Raw genomic sequence first — 8,434 nt, 5'->3', positions numbered from 1 at the left:
CGAACTCTTCTGTATTATTCAATATGTCTTTTTTTCACTATCTAACCCAATGTGTATAATTTCTTCCCCATTTTCCTAAGACACAAACCAATCTTGTATTTTCTGCCTTCTGCATTTCAGAAGTATGAGTCCTCATTTCCTCCTGCACCTATTAGAGAAGTGATGTGTTAAGAAACGTTCTTCAAAGCGTAGCCATCTGAAGCTGTCTTGGTTACTTGTGACATGTGATCAATCATGAATTCACTTAAAAGCAGCTTCCCAACTACAAGATCAGGTCTAACACTGCTTCTCAATAAGCACTTTGTCTATATATTTCACTGTGTCTCATGGAAGAGGACTGTAAGTCTCTCTTGAGGAGATGATATAATCAGTAAGACATTAACTGAAGTTCATGGTCTTAACCAATATTTAATTCATGGAAATTGGGTCGTCAGGTTCTAGACACTACCTTTTGTAGGGGAGCCTTGAAAGGGCTAGGAAAAGTTGAGCAAAAGAACCATGTGATTAATAGCTCTGTTAGAAATAAGAACATTTGATTCTGGGGTGTAATAAAAGCATGTGCTTTTAGAAGGGAGCACACATGAGCCAGGTGGCCATAGAAACCAGATTTATGTCCAGTCTTTGGCGAAAAAACCTTACAAGAGGAATTACTTAAGGTAAAATATTATATTCATAATACTAGAAAAGTGTCACTAGGTATCTGCTCTGCTTTAGATCTTTAAGTGAGACTGGCAGAGACTATTTTCACCTGTATACTTGACATTTCAGAACACGTTCTTATTCTTTCAGTCATTTGTATGTATCAGTGTTAATTAGAATTTCTTCAGTTAAAATATTACCTTGGTTGTTTTGTACACTTTTTGGATTCGTAAATCTCAAAAGCAGTCTGCAGATAGAAATATTAGTCTATAATTTGGATTAGTGCTGAATTGTTTAAATAAAAGAAAATAGCCCATTTTGTTTAAAGAAAAGAAAAGAAATTACACGTATATGCTAGCTATTTTTTGAAAACAATTCTGAATATAACCCGCTGTGCCTATACTGATATATAAATTAAGGGGATTACATATTTTTTTATTTTTTTTTTTTAAATACAGCAGCTATTGACCAAATGGATAGTAATAGCTCAAAGTATAAAAAGAGTTACAGTTTATTGTGTCAATGATCTGTGGATTAAAGACCCCCAAGTACATATTCATCAGATAAAGCAAATTACTCCTGTGGAAGCAGGCTAGGCTATCATGACAATGAACTGTGGATTGAAGATCACTTGGAATAGTTACAGTTGCAACGGAGCAAATATAATGGGTTTGCTATTGCCAAAGTATTCTCAATTACAGTTTTTATTTTCTGTTTGTTCAAGAAACAGCAAAATAAATTGAAGGTGAATGTAAAGACTTTCTCAGCTTGGATGAAGGTATTGATGTGACATAGAAGATTTGAGTCAGGTCAAAATCACATTCAATCTAGTTACTGTACATATAAAAAGACTGGAGAGAATGAGAAAGTATTTCAGGTGTGTTGAGATTCCTTTGTCTATATTAACAAGCAGTAGGTAGTTCAGTAGTTCTCAGTGGGAGAAGAGAATGTTATTCAGAAGATGTTTTGTTAGCATGAGGAGAAAGAGTCCTCTCCAACCAGGAAAGGCTTTTGTTGTCATTTTTATAACATAAATCCCCCAAGCACTGCCCCAGCATGAAGACGGAGCAGAAAAGGAGGCCAACAGCAGCAGCAGAAGCCTGAGAACGAGCCATGGGTAGACACAGCCTCCACAGTACGTGAGGAAGGATGGGCACACAGGCAAGAGAGTAGAACATCTATGTGTACTAAAAGAAGTGATGAATAACATTGTACAGCAATGTAGTGAATAATCATGACTGGTCTATTGAAAATACAAAGAGTAGCAGATTTCATCTACGTCAAAATGCAGAGGGAATTTCTTCTGGTAAGTTAATTATTTGACATGGAAGTTATATAGACAAATTTCAAAACCTAAAGGTCCTTCATTTACAATCAGCTATGCAACCTCTGTCAAATTATAATAATCATAACACTTCTGTTTGTTTGTTTAGTAATAAGTATAGCACCACAATAAACATGTCAGCTATTCTGTTTCTATATATGATATAATAAAAAACCCCAAACAGTCACATTTGGGATATTTGCTGTTGTGATGGGTTTATGTGATGGGGTTTAGGTAGCATGGGAGTGGCTGCAGAGATAGTCCCTGTAAGAAGCTCCAAGAAGCTTCCTGGGCTCCAAAACCAGTCAGACTGAACCCTGGCTAGGTTGAAACCTCCCTGCCCTCACGCCAGGGCCAAGCCAATCAACACCTCTGTGAATGTTCAATTTAAGAAGGGGACAAAGGAACCTATTGGGGTTTAAACCTACAGGGCTTTAAACTAGATGTGAAGGGGGTGGGGGGTATTGTCAGACTTAGAGGATTAACAGCCGAGGACGGCCCTCCATTGTCTGATGAAAGGAGTGTAGGCAGGTGCCTTCAGCCTGCTGCCTCAGTGATAGTAGGGGGTGATATGTGTAGTCAGGAGCAACACACAAGTTGCCTAGAGGTAAAAGAGATTCCCAAAAATAACAGCTCAGGTAATAAAACTTCCCCCCCTAGGGGTGCAGTGGGGTCGAAAGCCCAACTTACGTGCTTCTATACGAACGCACGCAGTATGGGCAATAAACAAGAGGAACTGGAAGCTCTTGTTATCTGGGGAAACTATGACATATTTGCCATCACTGAAACATGGTGGGATGACTCATATAACTGGAGTGCTACCATGGATGGCTACAAGCTCTTCAGGAGGGACAGGAGAGGTAGAAGGGGTGGTGGGGTTGCCCTGTATGTAAGGGAAGGTCTAAACTGTTTAGAGCTAAATGTTGGGGATGACCTAGTAGAATGTCTGTGGGTGAAAATCAAAGGGGGGCCTATGAAGGCGGATATTGTAGTGGGAATCTGCTACAGGCCACCTTATCAGGACAGTGAGACTGATAAGCTATTCTTTAAACAACTGGGGGAAGTCTCGCGCTCACTAGCCCTTGTCCTTATAGGTGACTTTAACCTACCTGATGTCTGTTGGAAGTATAACATGGCAGTCAGGAAACAGTCTAGGCAGTTCCTGCAGAGTGTGGAGGACAACTTCCTATCACAACTGGTCAGTGAACCGACTAGAGAAGGTGCTCCCCTAGACCTGCTGTTTGTGAACAGAGAAGGTCTTGTGGGAGATGTGAAGGTTGGAGGACGCCTGGGGCATAGTGACCATGAGATAGTAGAATTCTCAATTCTAGGGGAACTTAGGAGGGGGAACACTAAAACGGCCAAGCTGGACTTTGGGAGAGCTGACTTTGGGCTGTTTAGAAGTCTGATTAACAAAGTCCAATGGGAGACAGCTCTCAACGGTAAGGGGGCGCAGGAGGGTTGGTTATTATTCAAAAAGGAAATTCTGGAGGCACAGGAGCGAGCTGTCCCTGTGTGCCGGAAGTCAAGCCGCCGGGGTAGAAAACCAGCTTGGATGACAAAGGAGATTTGGGAACATCTCAAAAGAAAAAGGGATGTCTATAAGTCTTGGAAGAATGGGCAGGCATCCAGGAATCAATACAGGGAAGAAGTTAGGACATGTAGGGAGATAATCAGGGGGGCAAAAGCCCAATTGGAACTTAGACTAGCCTGCTCCGTAAGGGACAACAAAAAGTCTTTCTATAAATATATTAATAACAAAAGGAGGGCTAAAGATCACCTCCAGCCCCTACTGGACACAGGGGGTACGTTAGTCACTAGGGATGAGGACAAGGCTGAGGTCCTTAATGCCTTTTTTGCCTCAGTCTTTAATAATGTCAGCAGTTCACAGGTGAGCTGGCCTTTGGTGTCTGAGTGCAGGGAGGGAGAGCAGATCGAAGCTCCTGTGATCCAAGAGGAACGAGTCAAGGATCTGCTCCTTCGGCTGGATGCCCACAAGTCTATGGGGCCTGATGGTATCCACCCGAGAGTCCTGAGAGAGCTGGCGGATGTCATTGCCAAACCCCTGTCCATTATCTTTGGACAGTCTTGGCTCACTGGGGAAGTTCCGCTGGACTGGAGACTGGCGGATGTTACCCCCATTTACAAAAAAGGGCGGAAGGAGGATCCGGGGAACTACAGGCCTGTCAGTTTGACCTCGGTGACGGGCAAAGTCATGGAACAGGTTATCTTGAGTGCTATTAATGAGCACATACAGGTTAACCGGGTGATCAGGCCCAGTCAACATGGGTTTATGAAAGGCAGGTCTTGCCAATCAAACCTGATCACCTTCTATGACAGCGTGACCCGCCTGGTTGATGGGGGAAGGGCTGTGGATGTAGTTTTCCTAGACCTCAGTAAAGCCTTTGATACAGTTTCTCATAGTGTTCTGGTTGAGAAACTGATAACTGCTGGCCTGGATAGGCACACCCTCCTTTGGGTTTATAACTGGCTGGATGGCCGGGCCCAAAGAGTGGTGGTAAATGGGGCTAAATCCGGCTGGAGGCCGGTCACCAGTGGGGTTCCCCAGGGCTCAGTGCTGGGTCCAGTTCTGTTTAACATCTTTATCAATGACCTGGATGAGGGGATTGAATGTACCCTCAGTAAATTTGCGGACGACACCAAGCTGGGAGGCTGTGTCGATCTGCTCGAGGGTAGGGAGGCCCTTCAGGGGGATTTGAACAGACTGGATCATTGGGCTGAGGCCAATGGCATGAGCTTTAATAAGGCCAAGTGCAGAGTCCTTCACTTGGGGTATAAAAACCCCAAGCATCGCTATAGGCTCAGGGAAGAGTGGCTGGAAAGCTGCCTGGCGGAGAAGGACCTGGGGGTGTTGGTTGACTACCGGCTTGATATGAGCCAGCAGTGTGCCCAGGTGGCCAAAAAGGCCAATGGGATACTGGCGTGTATCAAGAATAGTGTGACCAGCAGGAGCAGGGAAGTGATCCTGCCCCTGTACTCGGCACTGGTGAGGCTGCACCTGGAATATTGTGTCCAGTTTTGGGCCCCTCGCTTTAAGAGAGATATTGAGCTCCTGGAGCGAGTCCAAAGAAGGGCGACTAAACTGGTCAAGGGGCTGGAAAATAAAACTTATGAGGAGCGGCTGAGGGAGTTGGGGCTGTTTAGCCTGGAGAAGAGGAGGCTGAGGGGAGACCTGATTACAGCCTACAAATACTTGAGAAAAGATGGTGGGGAGGTAGGGGAAGGGCTCTTTACATTAGTGATGGGTGATAGAACAAGAGGAAATGGGCATAAGCTTAGTCAGGGGAGATTCAGGTTGGATGTTAGGACGTATTTCTTCTCTGAAAGGGTTGTCAGCCACTGGAATAGGCTGCCCAGGGAGGTGGTTGAGTCCCCATCCCTGGATGTGTTTAAGAATAGGGTGGATGATCTACTTGAGGATATGGTTTAATGGGGATTAGGGATGGTTGGACTCGATGATCTCTAAGGTCTTTTCCAACCTAGAAATCTATGAATCTATGAGTCTATACCGGGGCTGGATCTACAGTGAAGAGAGGGGGGGGAATCAGGGGGCTGGTCCCTCCAGCCTCCCAGGTGGGTGGCTTCCTGCACTGGACCACTGCTACCTGACAGGAGATGGCCATGGTGGTGTGGCTTGGAGAGCTCCAAAGAATCCCTCTTCTGGGGCACCCGCTGGGTGAGGTTAATCCTGCTGGGACTGCCAAGGTTCATCAGGCCAATTGGGCTCTGTGCAGCTGCAGCAGAGAGAGGACTGAGACTAAGAGAAATGGCTATGCAGAGAGCAAGGTCAGGGAAGATGGAACAGGAGGAGGTGTGCTGGAGCTGAAATTGCCCTGTGATCCATGATGAGACAATAGGCAGCCCCCTGCAGCCCATGGAGAGTAACAGTGAAGCACAGATCCACCCACAACCCATGGAGAACCCCATGCTGGAGCAGGGATGCCTGTGCCTGAAGGAGGTCGTAGAGAATTATCTCCGTTTGCTGCTGGAGGCTGACGATGAGGTGGAGAGGCATCTAAAGCCCATGGAGAACCCCATGCCGGAGCGGGTGGCAGCTCCTTAACAAGCTGTGACTCTGTGCAGAAGTCCGCACTGGAGTAATCTGATGGGTAGGGATTGCACCCTGCGGGAAGGACTCATGTTAGAGAGTCTGTGGACTGTCCCGTGAGGAGACGATCCACTGGAGCAGGGGAAAAGAGTGTGAGGAGTCCTCTTCTTTTAAGAAAGGAGCAGCAGATTCAATGTGTGATGAACTGACCTGCAATCCCCCATTCCCCGCTGGGTGAGGAGGTAGAGCTGGGAAGAAGGGAGGGGTGGAGGAAGGTGTTTTAAGACCTGGTTTTGTTTCTTGCAATTCTCTCTGAATGAACTGTTAATGAATTAAATTGGTTTGTCCTCAAGCCGAGTCCATTTTGCCCAGGACCATGGTCAGTGGTTGATCCCTCTCTGTTCTTCTCTCACCCTCAGTCCTTTTGTTGCATTTTTCTCCTCTCCAACTCACTGAGGGGGAGGAGTGAGTGAGCAACCTCATGGTAGCTTAGCTGCCAGCTGGGCTAAACCACAACAACTGTCTGGTTACTATCCCTTTTGTGGACCTGTATACCAAACAGCTGAACTTTTCATAGAAAAATAGAAAACAATAAGCATATAGTATTAAAAGTGCGGATACAAAATTTTCAGATTTACAGGCGCAACTCACACAGGATTAGATTAGGGAGCAGTGATATATCTTAAAATTTGTCACACTGAAATCTTTTAATCTATGGGTAACTGTGTTACCCAACAATGAAGGGGTTAAAAATTTTGTAAGAATTTCATGAAGAGTTTAGTAGGTGGTTTGACCTAAGGAACACAGAATCACAGAATCATAGCATCATAGAATGGTTAGGGTTGCAAGAGACCTCAAATATCATCTAGTTCCAAATCCCTGCCATGGGCAGGGACACCCTCCACTACATCAGGTTGCTCAAAGCCTCATCCAACCTGGCCTTGAACACTTTCAGGGATGGGACATCCACAACTTCTCTGGGCAACATGTTCCACTGCCTCACCACCCTCAGAGTGAAAAATTTCATACTTATATCTAATCTAAATCTCCTCTCTTTCAGTTTAAAGCCATTGCCCCTTGTTCTATCACTACATGTCCTTGTAAAAAGTCCCTCTCCAGCTTTCCTGGAGGCCCCCTTTAAGTACTGGAAGGCTGCTGTAAGATCACCCCAGAGCCTTCTCTTCTGCAGGCTGAACAGCCCCAACTCTCTCAGCCTGTCTTCATAGCAGAGGTGCTCCAGCCCTCGGATCATCTTCGTGGCCCTCCTCTGGACTCGTTCCAGTAGCTCCATGTCCTTCTTGTGCTGGGGACTCCAGAGCTGAACACAGTATTCCAAGTGGGGTCTCATGAGAGCAGAGTAGAGGGTCAGAATCACTTCCCTCAACCTGCTGGCCATGCTTCTTTTGATGCATCCCAGGATACGGTTGGCTTTCTGGACTGCCAGTGCACATTGACTGCTCATGTTGAGCTTCTCATCAACCAGCACCCCCAAGTCCTTCTCCTCCAGGCTGCTCTCAACCCATTCTCCGCCCAGCCTGTACTTGTTTGTGCATGGGATTGCCCCGACCCACATGCAGGACCTTGCACTTGGCCTTGTTGAACTTCATGAGGTTCTCACAGGCCCGCCTCTCCAGCCTGTCAAGGTCCCTCTGGATGGCATCCCTTCCCTCCAGTGTGTCCACAACACCACACAACTTGGTGTCATCTGCAAACTTGCTGAGGGTGCACTCGATCCCACTGTCCATGTCTCCAACAAAGATGTTGAATAGCACTGGCCCCAGTACTGACCCCTGAGGAACACCGCTTGTCACTGGCCTCTACTTGGACATTGAACCGTTGACCACAACTCTTTGAGTGCGACCATCCAGCCAATTCCTTATCCATCGCGTGGTCCATCCGTGAAATCCATGCCTCTCCAGTTTAGAGACAATAATGTTGTGTGAGACAGTGTCAAATGCTTCGGATAAGTCCAGATAGACGATGTCAGTTGCTCTTCACTTATCCATCAATGCTATAGCCTCATCATAGAAGGTCACCAAATTAGTCAGGCAGGATTTGCCCTTAGTGAAGCCATGTTGACTGTCACCAATCACCTCTTTATTTTCCATGTGTCTGAGCATAGTCACCAGACATATAGAGACATAACAAGATGAGCATCCTTGAAGCTGCCGGGAGTGATTAGAAGGGAGTCTTTTTATCAAGAACTGTCTGCCCTTGAAGGGGACATCCCAGAGAATGTATAAACTTTGTTCTCATGTTTTTCTGAAATGTGAACATGTGCAGCAGTGACTTGGGCGAAAGGTAATACCAGCAAGGGGAGATCACAACCGCTGACTCATGGACCACCTTAAACTTACCCCAGACCCAAAAGAAAGAGGTGGAGGAAGAGAACTGAGCATGCG

This window comes from Tauraco erythrolophus, chromosome 1 (assembly GCF_009769465.1).
Source record: "Tauraco erythrolophus isolate bTauEry1 chromosome 1, bTauEry1.pri, whole genome shotgun sequence".
NCBI lineage: Eukaryota > Metazoa > Chordata > Aves > Musophagiformes > Musophagidae > Tauraco > Tauraco erythrolophus.
The sequence above is the reverse complement of the archived record's forward strand: the minus strand, read 5'-3'. Positions refer to the sequence as shown.